General features: G+C 36.6%; 1 long non-coding RNA gene across 1 annotated transcript; it reads right to left on the bottom strand.

Moving 5' to 3' along the window:
- Positions 1 to 698: 698 nt before the first annotated feature.
- Positions 699 to 9,314, bottom strand: LOC121669402. Its single transcript, XR_006017749.1, has 2 exons — positions 2,659 to 9,314; positions 699 to 785 (listed from the first exon to the last, which is right to left on the bottom strand). It is a non-coding gene; the product is annotated as an uncharacterized LOC121669402 (long non-coding RNA).
- Between the last annotated feature and the right edge of the window lie 12,857 nt (positions 9,315 to 22,171).

Below are 22,171 nucleotides of genomic sequence, written 5' to 3' on the forward strand. Positions count from 1 at the left end.
TTATCGTTGTAAGTCTGCTAGCCCTGGGTTGCATGTGAAACACATTTTCCTTTTCTGCTTTCATTCATGTAATATGTTTTGGTTTTTACTAAGTACCTTACCAAAGGTACTTAAATTCCACTTTTCTCATTCTTTAGATTTTTATCACCAAAATTGCCCATACAAAGTGGAAAAGATGAGTGAATTATGATCAAAAATCAGAAATAACTAGCAGGCTTTGTGAAAACAAACAGCAGTAGTCTGCTATATTGGTGCCAGCCCAGGAGAGAATTGTTGCACTGTTGGAACAATTCAAGGACTCAAGGGTAGGAGGAGAAAATGAAAACTGCTAAAGGGGTGTAGAAAGAAAACACTTTGGGCATATCAGAAAGCAAGTTACATTTGGAATTTATTATGCCCAGCTAGGAAAGGCTAAAGAAGAACTTGTCTAAGTCCTGAAGATTTCCACAGCTTCATTTACAGGGCCATTAAAAGTTTAATTTACCTCAGGCAATGGTTTTTAAATTGCAAATTAGAACAAGACACTGATATTTTAAATTTGTCTCATTGCTTTGCACTCATCAAAGGTGGTGTTAAATCTCCTGAGTCCTTTGCATGGTACAAATACCACCATTTTCACAGAGTATTTTTCAGAAACTTACATGTACTTCTGGTTTGTACCTGACAACATGAAAGATATGAGGATGCATAACACAAAATGTAAACACAAACCTGGATTTCATGTAGATGTCAATCTAGCCCCAAAATCTGAAGTAAGAGTGGTTATCCACTTGAGGCATTCATACCTGGAGATAAAACTTATAGTAAGAGCCAGACTTAATAGCACATACATTATGTCAAAGCACAAAGACATTCAACAGTATGGCTTAAAATCAACAGCTAGCCAAGTTTGTTCTTTCAAAGGCCATTTCTGTCAGTTTCAACACCTGATAATCTATGGTGAACAAAGCACCATGTTAATGGAACATGTTAAAACACTCTGAACTCTCACCAATCTACTGTGAATTCTCTAATTTACTGTTCTTAGTCTGTTCTAGTTCATAAATTATGTAAATCAGCAGCTGCTAAACTGCAGTTCTAAGTCACTAGTGCTTGCAGCAAACTTTGTGCCAGGGTTTACATAATTTTGTGACATTTAGTAGTTTTATTATTTATCATTAATATTCATTTCTTTGTAGCAGTATTTAGTCTACCTTAACTATGGAGTCAGGAGATAAGTCAAAGACAATTATAGGAGAATAGTTACTAGTTTTATGTACAGCTCTGTCTACAAATAGATGCCTTTCCAGCTCTACGTTGATCTTGAAGGCCTAGAAGCACTCACAATCCTTCAGCCTTCTAACCTCCCATCACTGAGGTCCCCAGACACTGTGGTCCGTGCTAGAAAGATCAACATACACAGGACACTGGAACCTGATCAGCTGGTAAAATGTTTTCTGAGAACGTTTTCTCATGCACCTTTTAGCCTGACTAGCAGTCTCCCAAACAGCAAATTGTTGTCAAGTTCTTCTAGTCCCCGTTATGAATGGAGTGATGTACTTCACCCATAAGACAGAAGCAACAATATAAACTTATTGATCCTTATTGATACCAAACAGTGTCTACAAAAATCAGTGGTAAAAGTGGCAGTGGTTTAAAAAGGTACACTTGAGTATTTACTGCACAGAGGACAGGGTCAGATAAAGCTGTCAGGGAGATCAGCCCATTGAGTCACAATGTTCAGAAAGGAATCCCTTGCTTTCTAACCTCCTTCTCAGAGAGGAGCCTGGGTACAGCTGGATCCAGTCTTAGCCGCAGACTTAATGTCTAAAGACTCATATATGCACAATCAATTCTTCGTATCACCTGGATATGATTTCAAAATCTAGTGTGCTACCAATCATGTCCTGACCATGAGTTGCAGCAAGGAATCTCTCAGTCTCAAGGAGTGACCTTGCAAGGTGCTCCTGCTCAAGGGAGATCCTGGCATGCAGCCTGCTGATGTTCAGGGGAGCTCGACAGGCCCTGGGCTGTCTGCTCCTTATAAAGTAAGATGATTCACTCGTATTTGCATAATGGCAAGGCATCTGGGTCGCTCATCCAGACAGCCCCTGCCTACCATGTTGCCATCCATCCTCCAAAGTCCAGAGAAAGCTGGATGCAGCAATCACCATCCCAACTGGTGGTTATGGCTTGAGAAGGGCAGTGGAAGGCAGGGAAGGCACACCATTACTGTCCCTCTTCCTGAAGCTGTTCCAAGGATGAATGGGGTAATGACAATTTCAATATCCCACAGAGACTCAGCAAATGAGAGATGATGAATGTGTGGGCCTACATCTGAGGAACAAGGAACTCTCAAGAGAGTGGGAAGCTCCGAACTTCTTACTGTAATCGATATTTCTTATGAAACAGTTTGATAGCTGGAAATGTCAGGAATTTTTCTGCTCTAGAGACCAACACATTAATAGTCCAGGGAAAAAAGGCAGTACAGATTCACCATGCTGCCATGGTTTAGCCCCAGCTGGCAATGGAGCCCCATATAGGCGCTTGCCCATTCCTGTCCCCCTCCAGTCCAGTGAAGGAGAGAATTGCAAGAGCAAAAGTGAGGAAACTCATGGATTTAGATAAAAACAGTTTAATAGGTAAAGGCAAGCAAAGCAAAACAAGGAATTCACTCACCACTTCTTGTGGGCAGGCAGGTTTTCAGCCATTCCCAGGAAAGGGGGATCACATGCAACAGTTCCTGGGGAAGACAGAGTACTCTTGCTCTCTGTTGATCCAAGTCCATGGACTCACGTCACAAAATTGATCACAGTATTAAAAAATGAGATTAGTTTCTTTGTTTTTGATATGGTTTATGTTTTCCTCTTGTACTATGACTGTTAATATCATAAATACATTTTCTTCACACCAAAAATGATAAATTAACAAAAAGAAAAAGAAGACATTTGAGAATTAGGAGGTAATGAAAAAGTTCAGAAATTATATACAGTGCAAATAATACTTCTAAATACAGGAACAAACAAGCAGCTCAGTTCTGAAATGCATTTCTACTAAATCCAGTAATCTGAAGGATCCCTTTGGCACCTATTGAAATCAGTATGCATTGGCAAAATTCACATAATGAAAGAATGCTTAAGTCGTCTAAGATCACACTTGCTTTTACTTTATATACAGTATGAATATTTACCCAAACAAACTGGAAAGGGTTTTTTTTCTACCATTTACCTTAACTATAGTACAGTTTGGAAAATTGTCGCATGTTCTTATCTCTGCAGAAAATGGGAAATCAAAGTTGAAAAACACCTTAAAAAACCCATTTTTTTTTTTCTTATTTCAATACCACAGGATTAAGCTGTGTTACTCACTGAAAATGGGAAACTTATATTCTGTTAAGAATGTAAGACAGGCTGAATATTTTTTAAAAAATCAATGTTATCCTGAATTATAAGAATCAACTCTTAAAAATTTGGAAAGAAAATTATACTTCAAAATAATCTGTGATTTATGATGCATCCAAACCCTCAAAACAAAGACAAAAAAGGATGTGGAAGTCTTACTCTTTGTCTGAAACATTAGATATAGCATGCTATTTTATTTTTTTGACATTACACACACACACACTCACACAAACAGGGCTAGGGTCTGGTTCCGCACAGGAAACAAAACCCTTGGCTTCTTTTTATTTAAAATGAAATAAAATGTTTTTTACATTCAGTTTTTATAGCAGTTGAAGAGAATTTGAGACTATATACAAGAAAAATAGGAATAGAATAACTAGGACTATTGTATAAAATATATTTTTTAATTTTCTGTAGTTCTATTTTTCCTATACTTTGTGAGATACATATTCTTGCTACAAGCATGGGAATTTTAATTACTTATATTTAAAAAAATACGTACTTAAAATAGCTTTTGGAAGGGAAAAAGCTATAAAAAAAGTAGATATACAAGATTATTAAAGCAAAGTAAATGGATCCAGGCTTAACTCTTTTTAATTAATTCCTTTCTAATTGGGTGCAATCTACTTGTATTCTCTTCAGGACTGTGATTCAAGATGCATCATTACAGCCTTGCTTAGAAATAAGCACCTGTGTTACCTTCTGATGGGCAGTACAACTTGTTTTTAAAATTTCAGCTTAACTGTATATAATAAGTAATGATCATTGATACGATGATCTCTGGATGCCCATCCATTTTAAAAGCACTTGGATTTCAGAGTTCTGAAATGTCTGTTTAGCTCTTCTCTAACTTCTGAAGCCAGACACTGGAGAACACTATTTACTTTAGAAAACTGTCTGCCCTCAGTAATGACTTCCACATCAGCGCTCCTCTGTAAAGCACGAAGATTTCTCATTGAAACTCATTACATTAAAAATGTTGTTTAACATCAGCTAATAATAAAATAAATTCACAACCCACAACTTATGTAAAATGAAAAAGATATGATTGCTAGATACAGAAGCACAAGTGCAAAACTGAACACAAAACTTAAGATAATTTTCTTAGATTCCTTGTACTTTCTGTGAGTTTTTAAGCAGAGCAGTTTTAAATTCTTGATTGATATTAAGGTGTAAAAGACATCAAATTATTCACTAATGACTTGATATTCTTTATTGTTGTATTTCTGGAAAAAAAATGAATAGGTAACAATGAATAGAAAATCATGCTTGAAGCCATCTACTGTGTACTCATCAAAAGATCATTGTTCTAGGAAAATAATGAGAAAAAACATTTGTTCCCCATAGTGGCAGAATTAAAGCCTTTTTTATTTGTTTATTTTTTAACTTCCAAGGCACTACTTATAAGCAAAGTAAATAAAGATTAGTAGAACACAGTCAGTAGGCACTTGCTTACTCAGAAACAACAGATACCTTAAAGTGTACTGTGGCTACAATCATTGCTGTCATTTCCTTCATGCGTTTCAAGAATTTTATTTCCTCTCATTCAGCTGTGGAAATTGTTCATCTTGCCTATCAAGGAATTCAATGAGTTAAGTGCTTGGCCTTAAATGTGCTTGGAACTGCAAGGATTAATACAAACTGAAATTATGTGTATACTCTAGCAGTTATACATGAAATACAGAAACACATTTCCTTCATTCTGCCTTGTCCACGATATGTTCAAAACAGATACCTTTCCCTCGAGGCAAAAATTAATACTTGCAAGGAACTGTGTCTATAATTCCGAAAATAGTAATTCTTTTTTATTCTACCCCCACTTTATGTGTGTGGAAAAAAAAAATTTTCAGAAGGGCATAACTAGTATAAAATCAATGAACTATAAAGCTTGATTTGTTTTTGTAGTTTATTTTGTAGAATGTGAGAACACAGGTTCAGAGTCTATTTTTTATTTGGCAGACATAAAGTTCTTGACAATCAACAAAAAATTATTGGAAATTACTCAACTATTAAGAAATATATCAGCTTGTAAGACTAAACCAATTTCAATATTCACTAAACATGAAAGGCAAGTATTTGATTTTTTTAAAATTACTATTACCCCACAAATTTCTAATGGAAAATAATTCAATCCATACAAAACTCCCTTACCATTTCAGGGCAAACCATACCTAATCCTTTGGCTTACTAATATTTTTCTAATTTTCAGCTAACTGGTCATTCCAATGTGTATTCTGCCCCACTATAACCAAAACAATGAAATTTTCACAAGTAATCTTAATAGAGTGGTAAAAATCAAAGGACAAAGAAACCTGGAATATACTTTAACTATCTTGGCAAAAAAGTGATGTAAGGGTGAGAAAGGATCTCTCCAACCATGGACATTAGATATCTTGTTTTTCAGAAGTTTAATCTTATAATGCAGACTTTCCAGAAGGAAAAAAAAAGCAAAAAACCAAGCAACTGCATATACACAAATACAAAACCAAAAAAAAGGCATTTGACCATGAAAATTTATGAAGACTAGATCTTTCAAAAATCATTAGTAAAAAAATCACTTGAGTTGAACTCCCATGCAGGTCTGAGTAAATCTATATTAGTACAGTCTTCATTACTTAATGCCATTAAATTCAATGAACTTTACATAGTTTTTTCACTGAACCAAGATGCATGAACTTACGTAAATGACCCTGAAACATGTTGCTTTTGATTATACTGGTATAAATCAAGATCAACTTCAGACAGTTCAACACCAGGATCAACTTTAGAGAAGTCAGCATCAAATTTATGAAGCTGTTATTAAGAGCAAATTCCTTTACATTTATTGCCGTCATTCTCCATTTAATGTTTTGATGTCATTTACATGCAGAGCTGAGATGCAAGGAAGATGTTCATCACCCTCTTTTTATTATCATGTATTTAATTACCTTTGCTGACAGCTCCAGATGAATATCATAGTCGAATTAAATTTCTTTATAATGATATGGAAATGTTTAGGCCTCTAAAACGTTTAATGTCATCTGTAATTTATTGTCAAAATACATGACACATATATGTTCAATCATTTTGTTTTCCAGGTTATAGATAGATTTCAGAATCTGTCAGTCCTCAATAAATCCTTTACTTCTCTATGAGGCTGTAAGCAACCTGGTACCAAATTTTATAGAAAAAAAAAAAAAGCATATTTACAATGAAAATTCTGGAAAATTCTGTGAAGATCAATATTGCCCTTATCCTCTTAAGTATAAAGGATGGAAAATTGAAGGTCTCTGAGTGGTCATTTCACTTTGGCTCGTCCTTTGAGTGGTGACATCCTTGTGGGTTCTCATTCATAAATAATTTAAGTTGAATCTTTAAATCACCTTTATAACAAGAGAAAGCCTCATTCCAACCTCCTTATGGGCTAAGTTCACTCCTAGTCTGTTTATCTCCATTTATTCTAGTGCTTAAATTGTCCTTCAGTTTAAGCAGTTTTTTTTCATCTCGAATGTTTATCTTGTGAGACATTCATAGTGAACAATCACCTCGCCTCTCAGTCTTAGTTTTACTCAGTTAAACATCACATTATTCTAGTCTGTAAAACAGGTTCTCTCTTCCCTTGATTATTTTATTTGCTCTTGTCTTTCCTTCTCTTCTTTGAATCCAGTAGCCATGGACACTTGCTCTGGCTGCATTCTTACTAGTGATTTGTATGGTGGTATCAATGCTTGTTTGCTGGTTCTGAAACTTTTGCCTGTTACACTCTGAAACCATATTTGATTTTTGAAGGCAGCTTGCTCTTGACAGATTTTAGTCTTTTCTAGCTGCATTCCCCCATGTTGGAATACACATTGTGGAACAATCTAATCTGACTATGAATTAAAAGTAATAGGTCTGAAATGGTATTAGCACGTGTTTAAATTTATGTAGTATGAAGTTGCTAAACAGATTCTTTTTAGCAGAACAATAATGTACCCAAATTAAAGTGTTTAATATCACTGAGACAAAATTTTCTCAACAAACTTGGCACAGCATGTGTCCAGCCTCAGACAAAACTTTGAGTGGACCTGTTTTTTTTTATTTTTGAACGAATATTTTATGGTATTGCTCTTTCCCATAAGGTTTCAACACTTGTGTTAGCTACAGTGCTTTGGAACAAAGTACTGCAACATTTTTTAATGATTAACTGCTAACTTTAAAGGAAGCTTGAGCAATCATGATGATTTTCATTGTCTCAAATATTGTTCATGTGTAGAACATTTTTATCACTCTGCTTAAATCTATTTAAAACTGTGTTAATTCTCTACTCTGTGTGATCTCATCAGGGCTCTCTGGATAAGCTGGCAGAGCAAAACACTTGGTGCTGAGGACTCAGAATCCACAGTGACATTACAAATGGGGTTAACTTTGGGCTGGAAACATGGCAGGATGGCTTGCACAACTGGAGTGCTGCAATGGGTGGCTATAAATAGGGTTGAGGGCTTACGGGTAAGAATCGGGGGAAAGGCCATCAAGGCAGGAGTCCCAGGGGGAGTCTGTTATAGACTGCCCAACCAGGATGAGAAGACAGATGAAATACTCTATAGGAAACTGGGAAAAGTCTCACAAATCACTAGCTCTTGCTCTCATGGGGGACTTCAACTTACCAAATGTCTGCTGAAAGTACAAGACAGCAGAGAGAAAGCTGTCTAGGAGGCTTCTGGTGTGTGTGGCAGTCAACTTCCTGTCCAGCTGTTGAGTGAACCAATTCGGGAAGGTGTCCCGCTGGACCTGTTGTTTGTGAGCAGGGAAGGACTGCTGGGTGATGTGACAGCTGGAGGCCATCTTGGACACGGTGTTCATTAAATGATAGACTTTTTCCAGAGAGCAGACCTTGTCCTGTTTATCAGACTGGCTGAGACAGTCCTTTGGGAGGCAGTCTTGAAGGGCAAAGGAGTCCAGGAAGACTGGACATGCTTCAAGAAGGATATCTTAAAGGTACAGGAGCAGGCTGTCCACACATTCCAAAAGATGAGCCAGTGGGCAAGAAGACAAACCTGTCTGAACAAAGAACTTTGGCTAGAACTCAGGGAAAAAAAAAGAAGGTTTATAACAGTTGGAAGAAGGGACAGGCAACTCAGGAAGAGTACAAGGATGCTGTGAGGTTGTGGTTGGCCAAAGTCCATCTAGAATTTATTCTGGCTGCTTCTGTAAAGGAAAACAATTTTTTTTTAAGAATACATCAGCAGCAAAAGGAAGTCTAGGGAGAATTTCCATCCTTTATTGGATGAAGGGAAAAACATAGTGATGAAGGATGAGGAAAAGGCTGAGGTACTTAATGCCTTCTTTGTATCAGTTTTAAATAACAAAACCTATTGTCTTCAGGTTCCCAGCCTCCTGAGCTGACAACAGGGAACAGAATGAAACCCCCATAGTCCAGGAGAAAGTGATCAGCAGCCTGCTGCTCCACTTATACATGTACAAGTCTATGGGGTACCGAGGAAGCTGGGGGCAGAGCTCACCAAGCCACTTTCAATCATTTGCCAGCAGTCCTGGCTCACCAGAGAGATCCCAATCGACTGGAAGTCAGCAAATGTGACACCCATTTACAGGAGATGTTGGAAGGAGGATCCAGGGAACTACGAGCATGTCAGTCTGATTGTGGTGCCAGGGAAGGTCATGGAGCAGATCATCCTGAGTGCCATCACATGGCATGCGCAGGACAGCCAGGGGATCAGGCCCAGCTAGTGCAGGTTTGTGAGACAGGTCCTACTTGAGCAGCCTGATCTCTTTCTTGTGAGAGGGTGACCCATTTAGTGGATGAGGGAAAGGCTGTGGATGTTGTCTACTTGGACATTAGCAAAGCCTTTGACACCGTTTCCTGGAGGAAATGGCCTCTAGCTGTGCCAGGGGAAAGTTAGATCGGATATTATGAAAAAATTGCTTCACTGAAAGGGTGTCAAGGCAGTGTAACAGGCTGCCCAGGGAAGCGGTGGAATCACCATTCCTGGAAAGGTGTTTAAAAGACATGTAGATATGGCACGTAGGGACATAGTTTAGTGGTGAGTATGACAGTGCTGGGTTAATGGTTGGACTTGATGATCTTAGAGGTCTTTTCTAAAATTAACTATTCTATCATTCTGTGACCTCAACGAGCTGTATAGGAAAAACTGCAGTTTCTTCTCCACAGCACAAGCCCCAGCAATATTGATGATCAATAGTGATTGATTTTAATAACTGTTAGTTAAAGCACCTACTCTGTGTGCTGCAGAAACACTTGCATGGCCTTCTTTGAATTGATTAAATATACCACTGACTCAAACAGATCAGGATCCATATCCTTTTGCCTAAGAGTTGCAGAAGAAAATAGACCTTCCTAGGGAGCCACAAAGCAGGCAAGCCAGGAGACAGGCTTTCCCTTACAAAGCATTTACTTAATTTAAACCTGGGTGAAAGTAAAGCTAATTATCACTATGCCAGCATTTTGTTTACGTGTACCTACATAAACAGATTGCAGTGTTTAATTGCACTGTACGTAATTTATTAAAAGCTTGTATAATAGAGGAACCTGGGAGGGTTTTTTTTTCAGAGAATGGTTCTTATCTCAGGAAATACTGTCTTATATAGAGATTTATGTATAGATATGTGTGTATATACTTTTAGTATTTAGGTGTAATATATACTTTTGGTGAATATATATATTTGTAGACACACACATCTGTATTGACCCTTGATGAACTTACCATAATCTTTTACCTTATTTCAGCTTGAACTAAGAACATGTGCAGTTTAAGTCACTGACTTACAGTTCTTTTCACCTCCCAAATCTCAGTTTGTCTGTCTCTAAAACTGCATTGCAGGTAGACATGGTCTTTTCATAATAACTTATGGGGCACTTGAGATCTATTTTAGAATCTGTGTATTACTACCTATAAAACGTAGGGGTACATACATTTGAGGACATGCTTTTGGGGGAGAAAAGATTTACAAAATTGGACTGATGCATCAACCATAATAAAAACTTAGCTGAGTAGTGAAATGGCAGATTGTTACAGCCTCCTAGTTTTAACACCTATTAAGAACAATCTCTGATGAATGACAGAAAATACAGTGCAAAATACTAAGCAGTCTCCTGCCACATGAAGCTTGAGTATGAGGGCACTGTTTATTAGTGGGGTCAAGCAGCAAAAGGCAAAGATTTTTTAATAGTGTTGGTAAAACCAAAGCACTTTAAGCCACTGTTAACACAGAATGAGTTTGCAGACTCCAATTGCAGTGCAAATTATCACTGCTGGTACCCCTGTGAAAACTGACTTGAAAGATGCTGGCTAGAAAAGGAATTCCAGCATTTTTTTCCAAGGCTTCATTCCCTCATAGATAGACAGGGAAATTACTGTAAAACCTTAGAGCCCAATTAAGTTAACAGACTCTTACTTGGAGCATGGGAAGCCGAATAAGGTGGCAGGGTTTGTTCAGAATGAGTATCTCCATAGGATATCATCAGTGGTTGCCACTGCCACGTGGGTCCTTCTGTGCTACACTGTGCCACTGCCTCTATCACCACAGTAAAGCCTGTACATGAGAAAATGGGCTAGCTAAGTAATCACAAATCTTACTAAAACATTAACAAGAAAGAAAAGTCCTGGTGCCACTTCTCAAAAGTCTTAGGCTCTGCCCATTTTATTCTACTTTTTCCTGTCAATTATGAAGCAGTCATTACATAAAGATTTGGAATGAACTAACTCTCATTTACCTCTTCCTACTTCACATTTATCTCACTGTGATGCATTTACTTTGGAAATGGTTGATTACAAATAGATAATCCTGAAACTATAAAATAAACTATCGTGGCTTTATTTTAAACACACATTTTACTTTTTCATGTTTCTAGGTACTTATTTCATAATAATTTCCTCCCTCCCTGTGCACGAATTTCCTTATGCAATTTAGAAGTCTGTTTGGTATAATAAACCCTATTAATCTGAGATAAGTGCAGATAATATCAAATCTACTGAAACAGTGAAATTGCAAGAGAAAAGAAAGAGACAGAGGATTTTTATCAGTCAAAGATGCTGAAGATTACAAGTCCACTCCCTACAAAGATCTCTGAATTCACCCAAAGGAGCCTTTGGGCTTTACAGAAATCATTCATAATTAAAAGACAACCTATCACTTGCAGAGGAGGCTGCAAGACTGAACTACTTTCTTGATCTAGTCTTTACGATTTTTCTATAGTATAGGTATAAAGTTACCAATTCTGATCTCATTGTCAGCTCCAATTTACATTAACTCACCTCAGCTTCGGTGAGAATGCTGACTTTTGCTTAAGGTTTCAGCTACTTACTGAAGGATGTCTGGCCAGCAAGACCAAGTTTGTTGATCCATCTTGTGCTTTACTGGGATGTGCTTGGTCTTTCTTAGCTTTCAGCCAGGGCTGGAGGACAGTCATCCCACAGCGGTGATTTCAGCAGCTTTGGGCAGTCACAGCAGCAGTCTGAGGCCACAGTTTATGTTTCTTGGCATTTTATACTGCTTCACAATAACATTTGTGAAGTGAAAGAAGATAATAAGTCCCTGCCACAGACATTATTTAGGTGCTGTGATATGTCTGGTTCTATAGTGATTACCACCAGAAGGATAGATAGTTTGACACCGAGAAGCAGGCAACAGAGTTATTTTTGTTACAGGGTGAACTCAGTACTCTGGAGAATGGTGTCTAGTGCAGAAGAACTTCAGAATTCTGACATGAGTGCTTTAAAAGCAGATAAAGGAGCAAATGCCTAATGCATTTTAATAGGTACTTACATGTTAAATAGTGGCAGTATATTATTCTGAGACATAGCTTTGAATTTATAAATTGTTTGGATTTATATTTTTTAAAAGCTTTTTGATTCTACTTTTTTAAATTAAAACAATGCAGCCCAAATGCATCTAATAGAAAGTGGGAGAACATGTCAACACACCTTTGGGAACATGATTGTGTGCTACTTCTTGCAGCTTTGTTTAGCCTCAGAAAATTAATGCTAACACTGATAAGCAACACTCAAAAATTCAGGTTGGATGGTGCTGCTTTGTCTCATTTGGAGAAAAAAAAATTTCAAACACTTACTCTGCTGTGCTTAGGAGCTTGAATAACACCCAGGGCACTCAGACAATGGCCAACAGGGTTTCATCAATGAGCCATCAAATTAAGCTTTATTTTAATGCTAATTTGCATGTGCACATGAAGTTGTGGTGAGAAATGAGTTATCTGTAAATAACAAATGGATTTGTTTCTTGATATCAGGATTGGTGACTTTTTAAAAAAAAATATTTATCTTTAGAACTCACAGTGAAAAATGTATAAATCTCTTATTTATTTTCAGGCCTATAAGGAGCAGGGCACATGTTTTAAGACAAATAAATTTTGAATCACAAATGAATCTGACTGGGTAAACTCCAGAGACTTCTAACAAGATACAGAGCATTTCACTCCTATGACACTGGTTTGAAATTAGCCCAGGTGAACAGAGAGCTGGAGTCATTTTCATCTAATGTCTGTTCAGCAGCCTACACAAAATGAGTTGCTGGGGTTTAATGTATGCATCTCCTTGGGGTCACACAGCTGCTTTTTAGAAACCAACATTAATCAGAAGTCAGCCTGAATTATGAATATGCACAGACAAACTAGCAGTAGTATGCGAAGTAATCCACATGGGAAAAGGACTACTCTAACTAAACATACGCAGCAGTAGACTCCAAAGGATCTGCTGCTATTCAAGAGAAAAATCTTGATATCAGCACTAGTAATTCTTTGAAATCATCAACTCAAAGCATGAAGGTCAACAGCAGTCAGAAAGGCAAACAGATGCTCAAAGTTACTTGGAAATATACAGAGAGAACAGGAAGGGCCATTGTTCCAATGATTAACGTCACCACACCTGGAATACTATTTTCTTTTTTCATTGCCTCATCTTAAAAATACTGGAGATCTAGAAGGCTTCCTAAAAACATTCCTAGAAAATACAAGACAGCAATGATAATCTGAAGCTTGGCACTGACTGAAAATAGAGAAAGATTAATTAGACAATTCCACAGTTTGGAGGATGGTCAATGAACAGGATATATGTTAAAAAAAGTGATATAATGGATGACATGAACAGAGAGAATAGGCATGTTTATTCCTTTTTTCCACATAAGAGAAAAACTATGAGGCATTAAATGAAACCACTAGGCAGCAGGTATAAAATAAACCAATGCACTTTTTCATGCCATGTGTATCTAAATTATGGAACACATTGCCACAGGGTGTTACAAAACCCAAATATGTTTAGAAAGTGGCTAGAGAGGTTCATGGAAATAAAGGTCATCAAGGATAATTAACACAATGCCGTTGCAACCTCTTGTACTTGAAAGCCCAAGCTGCTGATTACAAGTAGCTTAGAATATAAGCTTGGGGAAGTGCATTTCTGTGCTGCCATTTCGTTTTTATGATTTCCAACAAGATATTTCTCCCAGGCATCTACCAGTAGCTCTGCCAAGAGAGGCTTCTAGGTTGAATGGTGTGGCTGTTTCTATAACAGTCTAAAAAGTACTACTTGCCTATTATTTTTGTAAATATACTCAAAGAAAACAACCAATTGTTTATTGTGGCAAATATATTTAAAAACTACCCAGCATCTGATAAAAATGAGCATAGGAAGCAAATTATTCTTCAAGGGCAAAATACCTCTTAGAGGGTTTTTTGTTGGTTGGGGTGTGGGTGCTAAATGCAGCTGTTTTTTTCATCATTAATTCAAAAGTGCTATGATAGTTGAATCTCTAAATATGCAAACTGAAAAATATTTGGTGAATTTACTAAAGCAATAACATTGAGTCCAGGAGAAAATCTGTTTAATACTTCAGGTAAAAAGGGAAATTATCTTCAGCATCTTTGTAGTTCATAGGAAAAATATTTGTTTCAAATTTAACTCTACTAATGCTGATATTTTATAGACTCCGAAAGAATGAAAGGATTAATTTCAGATTATCTCATGTAGTATCCAGTATATTGTAATTTAGAGATGGATATTAAGTTCTATTCACACTGAAATTATCCTGTTCTTGATATAAATTGGAATTGTGTATTATAACACTTTTTTTACACTGCATTTTCAAAATGAGAGTTGTAGTCAACACAATATTTGTTATAGAGGAAGTTGCCATTTTCTGACTCTGTGGAACCAGCTATGTACATATATATTATATATTCCTTCTGTAGGTACTTTCCCATGACTTTTTAGTTTCTCAGTATTAAAAACCCCAACAATTATTTTTATTTCTTTGTGTGCTCTTTTACATAAGTCTATCATATATAAAATGCAATCATCTAGCATTTTCTTCTTTTAGCTCAATAGGTTGTGTTTTAAAATAATTTTCAAGCATCTGGCATAAAAAATGTCTGCATTTTGCTTCCACAAAAAGGACACTGCAGTAAGAGTTGCATAAGGGTCAAAACAATGGCTGGAGAAACAGGACCAGTTTTGTAATTCAATCCATTCTCCAGCACCCTTCTGCATGAAGGCTGCCAACATTCATATACTACAGTTTTTCTCAAAATCTTAAAAAATGTAGAATAACAGCTCTTGTTGAACTCTCATATCCAGAGGAATATTTAACTTAAAAATGTTTAACTTTCTATAGTCAAAATTTTCAAAGGAAAAGAAGAAAAAAATATAGCAGTTTCACATGTTGGTACTAGTTACATCAGGAGAACCTGACGTTGTTGCAGTTATCAAATCTGAATGTCTGGATTATTATCACACATAATGGATGGAAAATTTTTTTAAATGTTATTTCTTTCTATTTGATCTGAAGTACTATTATGCCTCATGAGAAAGGGTTTTTGAACCTGAAATCTGAACTCATAAGTCACTGGGAGCTGCTTATCCAGGCCATTAAAATAATTTTTTTTAAGTACACGCCTGGTTAAATTCAAAGCCAAAATGAAGATTTTAAATCTTCTAGCTGTCAAGAAACAAGGGAGCTTAACCATATTTATGAAAGTCGCCCAAAAAATAGAGTCTCTGTACCAAACTGAAGGCTCTTCCCATAACAATGGGTAGTCATTGACAACTGACAAAACCAATATAAGGCTTCCACACTGAGTAATGAAGTCCTAGCTCAAGGGGAGGAATAGAAACCTTATGCTGACCCCAAATAGCTTAATGAACAAATACCAACACGATAGAGAATAGTTAAACAGCACTATTCCTTCTAAAATATAGAGAGAGCTTCAGTTATCTTCCCAAACTTCTTCCGAGATTAAATTGTTTTAGAAAATGATAAGATGTACTTGAAAATTTTGTGCAATCTTCAAGGAAAAAGATCCAATCTGCTTGACTACAGTGTGAGAAATGCTTTTGAGAAGTCTGGTCACCAGAGGCTGCAGATCTTAAAAAAGAGAATGTAGATATTACTGATATTAAGATGACAGATAATTTTAACCAACAGATATTGAGTACTGAAACTATGAAGACTGTAGAAGAAAAGACCCCAAAAAAGCACATTTCTGTGTGGAATGGCTTTTTACTAAGCAATATTCTACAATCACTGCCTCTCCTTTGTGACCACGCTCTCTCCAGCAAATACACTTTTATTTGAAAACAAATCCCACTCTGCAATTACTTGTGTTCAATTAAATTGCATTTTCACTTGTGATAGGATAAACTTTTCTGGGTCTTCTATTATGATCATATTTATCTAGCAGACTAGCTGAATAATTCATATAAATAATGTAGTTTATTTTTTGTCTTTGCCTTTTTAAAGACAGAAAATCTCACCTCATAGACTTCAAGAAATCATTAAGATAGAGAAATGAAATAAATAAAAACATCAGTATTCCACTCAATATATCCCTCTTTCTGGGATGCAGGGGCACTCAGTGGAGAGGGACATATAGCGACAGGACAAGGGGGAATGGCTTCAACTGAAAGATTAGATGCTGGATTTAAATTAGAAGTGTCCAAGGCTAGGTTGGATGGGGCTTTGAGCAACCTGGTGTAGTGCAAGGTGTCTCTGTCCGTGGCAGGGGGGTTGGAACTGAGTGATCTTTAAGGTCCCTTCTAACCCAACCCATGCTCTGATTCTGTGATGACTGTACAGCTTTGGTTTTGAGACCTGCTTCTGAAAATGAACAATGCAGCCCAACATCTGAATGTATGACTATGGAACAGGCTGCATCAGTATGCAAGTCTTTCTATATTTCCATATTTTTTTGCCTTCAGTTAATTAAGTTCTCCCTTGAATGTCTGACTATAGCAAGATAATCTCTACTTTGCAAAGATTAACCCCATTAATACCAATTAACACATAACAAAGAAGGCTTTTAATGTTTTACAGCAGCAGGATAAGGAGGATGGTTCTGAGGAGGATTAGAGAGGATCACTTGTATCTGCAGTTTATGACATCTCATTAAATAATTTATAATAACCGTCAAACATTTTATATCAAAGAAGTTGTAAATGTTTAAGCAGTAGGATCCATTACTGCAGTGAAGAAGAGGAATTTCTCTCATACAGATTAATATGTGGGAAAAGAGGAAAAAGACAGGTCCTAAAGAAAGCAAGGACTCAAAGATGGTATCATCAGCATGTGGAGATGCTGGTCACCCTCCTACTCCTGTGACAGACAGTAATAAGTCAGGACCATATTCAGACAACACCTGCATCACCTGGGACAGGCACCAACTGCATAAACTGGGACAGGCACTGGCCTTGGCCATTTTCCCAAGGATTTTCCAGGAACTCTCATCTTCCACTGATAACACGGGCACATGATGCCATGCCAGCTCCCTGCTGGTCACACTGTCCTATGCCAAAGATGCTTATAAAACAGTTACTCTTGAGAAGTGGCAAATAAATCATCCTGATACAACTTTGTAGACATCAGATTACAAAATTTTAGAAATCCACACTTGTCATCACAGGTGTTCAGAATGAAATCTAGGTTTGTTTCCATGTTATAGAAAAAAAACCAACTCAACAACCCACAAAAAAACCACCCCCAAACAAACAGCCTGCACCCACTTTAAAATACTCCAAGTTCAATTACGATATTGGCTTTTTCCTGATTATGGATAATGACTAAACTGGCTCAGTTTCTTCTTTGCATTTAATCCTAAGAAAATCTCTGACCATTGTCAGTGAATTTATACATCTTTCAGAATTAGAACATCAAGCACATTGTATTTTTTCACTGAAAACCTTAAGAGTATCTTTTTAAATAAAAATAATTACATTCTTCCTAACATTCAATTCTTACAAATTTTACTTATTTGACAATAGGATTCTTCTGTACTAGGGATCTCTACAAAAATAATAAGGAAGAACACCTGCTCAGAGGCCTTTACAAGGGACATACAAAAAGCAGATATTAAAATGAGACCTTATCCTACGTTTACTGAATGAATTTGTGAACAGGAAAATTTCATATATTTTTTTCCTCAAACTCTACTGTAATTGTTTCTCTCCTCACTTTCTCATCAGTATGCTCAAACTCACATTGGAAAATAATGTGATTGGACATGCTAACATCAGAATTTATTTCATAAACACCAACTGAATCAGTAGTTTGCTGGTTTTTTGGTTTTCTTCCCTTTCAGACACAGAAGTTAAAAATATTTCAATGGATGAATGCATACTAAAATCCTCGGGAAATACTCTTGATATTTTTAGTGCAGACAGAAACTGTAAAAGGATTTTTTTTCCTCTGTACAAGACAGTACCTTTATAGGGCATGAGAAAAATAGAACCTTGCATATTTGATAAGAGCCAATTAATCTTCAGTCTAATGCTCCGTTCTGTTCTGCTTTTCCACCCTCCTCTTGTACTGATATTTTATTCTTCTTCCAAAAATCTGAGAATATATTGGATACAGAAGCTGCCACAGTGGCAGGTTCATGTGAGGAGATGCTACTGTCAGACCATGTCACACTCGCAGCTATTGCATTTCAGTAACTGTATTAACAGAGACACCTATGTAAACACAGCAACCTATATAAAGTCTGCTTTGTTGAACTGACACTAATGCTGCCATGTATCGCCTCAGAGTCCTCCTGCTCCCCCACATCCTTCCTGCTTGTTGCTAGGTAACCAGAAGGATTTCCTAAGCCAGCCCAAAGTGGGGTTTTGGGTTTGGGCATGAACTTCACTAATTTGCTAACTAGCAAATACAGAAATCAGAATTTGCCATCAGAACCTGCTGGCAAAATTACATCTGGAGATTGTGTGTGTTCGTGTGCCCATTGCTGGCCATCAAGGCAGCCTTTTTGTCAGAACAGAGCCATGGTGCCTTTTCCACATATTCCACAGGGATATCAAATGTAGCCATCTGCTAAAAAATTGCATTATCTCCTATCTGAACATGATGTACCTTCTCAGAATTTCAAGGGGCCATTATGAACAGTGTGCTATTCAATAACTGATATGTCAAACATGCTTTAAAACTTCAGATGTAGCAACAGAACTCTCAAGTAAGTGCATATGTTTGTGTATATATCTTATTCATACTTTCATTTAAGCGTATCTCAGATTATTGTGGAAATGCAGAAATCATGCATGTGAATGTAGCTTTTCACTTCTAGCAGGATTCAGAAGCATCTTTGAGAAAAGGAAAAAAGACGTACATGTGTATATCAACCTCCCACAACAAATCTGGTTACAGCATATTTTTGCCTTCATGGTATAGCCACAAAGAGTTATAATGGCAATGTCAGAGTTTATTAATCTCTCTGTCACTACAGAAAGGGATATTTTATAGCAATTTGACTACTCAGTTGGACAAGGTATACTTGTATCATGTTCATTATCTTCTGCCTTTTCACAGAAGCACTCCCTTCAAAACTAATTTCTGACTTTTCTTCTACAGTACTTGCCATTTAACTTTCTAATTGACAGCAGTTGAAAGCCTGGAGAGTCTTGTGACTGCTCCAGTCTTCCATGATCTACTTCAGGCATTTACTTTAAAAGATAAATTTTCTAATAGACTAACATCCCAAGGTTACCCTCTTGCTCTTTCACAGAGATACGTTAGAAAATCATATGATAGTGCAAATTAGACAGCTGCCTGCAAATCAAAGATTTTCTAAGAGGTGATAAAATAACACTGTTCACCCGGTCACCTGGCTTTTGCTACATCCAATCACTTTAACATAACATCTCTTTATAAGAAATTGCCTTTGACTCCATTAGACCTCTTTCCTCTGTTCTCTGAGAAGACTAGCAGTGACAGAATTCTTCCAAGCCACAAACCAGCACTCAAAACATGACACAAAAATCAGGAACTGGGAAAAAAAATAAATAATAAATGATGCTCCACCTCAGTCCTCTGCATTGTTTGTATCATGTAAATAGTAATTATGCCAAACAATAAGCAAGTGCTCTACAAGCCCTGTGCTCAGGATGACATGTTTGCTTCTAGCTGTTGAAATTGCTATAAGGAGCTAAAATAACCTTCCTGTACAACTGAAAACAGGAAATATTTTCAACCCCCAGACTTCTGATCACCATGATTTAGCATGAAAACTTACTATTCAACATATTGCATTTTAAATATCCCATGACATGTATGATTTTATTGAGCCTATCATCTTGAAGTCCTCAGTGTCTTTGAACTAAAATCAGGAACAGAATTCTCTGTTTACCTAAGAAAACAACCAACAAAGAAAGAACAATTCCCCCACACACACTATATTTTCTTGTCCTTGAATATCATTTGAATTCTCTGTGTTTCAGATATGACCCTGAGTAGTAAATGCTGGTCTGGTAATAATGTAAACTATGCACTGTCTAGATGACTGCAGTTGCCAAGGGGATTGTGATGCAGAGTTCTCTTACCCTGGAGGTGTATAATTGCAGGTACTCAGAATAGACATGAATGCCTATCCAGCTTTTGATGATGCTGCATGATCTGCTTTATTAGTTCATAGAAATAGAAGAACAGAGCAAAATTTAAAACAAAAGTACAGTGGGGAGAGTGGCTAGTAATTTATCTGGAATCACACGTGAGATATTTGGATTAGATCCTGAAGTGCAGCTCCTGCAAGGTAGGTAGACATACTGAAATCTGATTTTCTGAGGATCTGCACACAAAAATCTGGATCACCATCAAAATATCAGAGAGCAACAGCATAACATTTAGAAATTCCTTGTGCCAAGAACATAAGTACCCATTGCTTCATTGTGAGCCGACTTGGTTATCTTTTAGTATTGCCTGTCTCACTCAGCCCAGACAAACCAAACCACCAAGCACCAAACACAGCACGTTACCCCCAGGGGAAGGTTTTGCTCAAATGACAACGTGAAGAGCGACACAAATATGGAAAGGATTATTCATGTATGTAACAAAGTGCTCTCATGTTTGGGACTCACATCAGCACAGGTGTTTCTAACTCTAATGCCGAAACCACAGAAATCAGTCAAGAGAATATGAAAAGCACTGTGTCAACATGGTAATTTCATCATAACCTGAGTTTCCATTTAAAATTTTCTTTCAAACAAAGAAAACTTGATCTAAACAACGTCACTGATTCTTTTTTCCAGAAAATCCACAAAGTAATGCGAATGATTGTACACCTCAGCCCAGGGTACTTCCAAAAGACATGATCAAAAAGACTCTGAATATTACATATTTGATCATCTGAAAAAAAAAAAAAAACCTGCATCTCTTTGGGCGCAAATCCCAAGTTATCCCATAATTTTATCTTTAAAACACCACATCTGTATGCTATTTCCCTTAGCAGATTTCTGGAGAAAAAGCACTAATAATTATATTTAAATCATACATCATGTGTGATGCATGAACATTGCTATGTCCACGTACTTAGATGGATATGTATACAGGAGGTGAAATTAATGACTAAATACTGGAACATATTTAAGGGATAAATTGCACATAAATTACTGAAAAAAGTAACTGCTTTTAAATTAATACATAGTTCTTAGAGAACAGAATTAACCTTGAAGAGTAAGATCATTACATCAAAAGAGAGGAGCATTTTATTTGCATGGTAAAGAACTGTAAAACCTATAAAATGGTCAAACCTTACTACAGTTGAAAAAAGACTTCCAGCAAGTTCCACTAAAACACTTGATAGTACCTTTCATAGCTAGGTGTCAAGTTTGAAAAATACTGCATGCTCAAGTACATTTTCTGAAAATGCATATATATGAGAGAAAATATTTTGAATTTCACATTAAGGGTTAAGCCCAAATAATATGTTCCTTTAAACTGAAGCCATTCACTAGTAGAATTGTACAGAAGAAAATAATGGGATTTGATTTAACAACTCATGATAGAAAAAGCTTGAAAACTGTTCAGTGGATTGTTCAAAGATGAATACTTATTTGTAGCTCAGTGAAAGTGACATTAAGTAGTAGCAGAATTTGCCATCGAAAGCAAATATTCTGGGAGACAATTTCATATGCCTCTGTTTACTTTTTTCTGGTGTTGGATCCACTGAACTGTAAGAAAAAACTGTAAGAAAAACTGCTTTCCATCGACAACAAAGAAATTAAACCAAAGCAAATTAAAAACAAATAAAGCAAGCATACCACTAAAAATTCCTGATAAGCTTTAAAAGAGTCAACATGGGATGAATTTTGCATGGGGCTTAATGTTTTCCTTTATGATGTATGAAAGGGTTAGCACATCCTTCAGCATGATTCAGCTCCCATCAGGCCATTAAGATATATAAATATTACATCTATTTCATTGCTTCTCAAAGGATATTTGAAGGTACTTGCTTTCTCCCAAGAGTATGCTTTCAAAAAAGAAAAAATGAATAAGCCCAAGCTTTTTTTTTTTTTTTTTATTTA

Source organism: Corvus kubaryi, unplaced genomic scaffold (genome assembly GCF_017639235.1).
Source record: "Corvus kubaryi isolate FWS band 111438036 unplaced genomic scaffold, C.kubaryi_AGA036_p1.0 37392, whole genome shotgun sequence".
Taxonomy (NCBI): domain Eukaryota; kingdom Metazoa; phylum Chordata; class Aves; order Passeriformes; family Corvidae; genus Corvus; species Corvus kubaryi.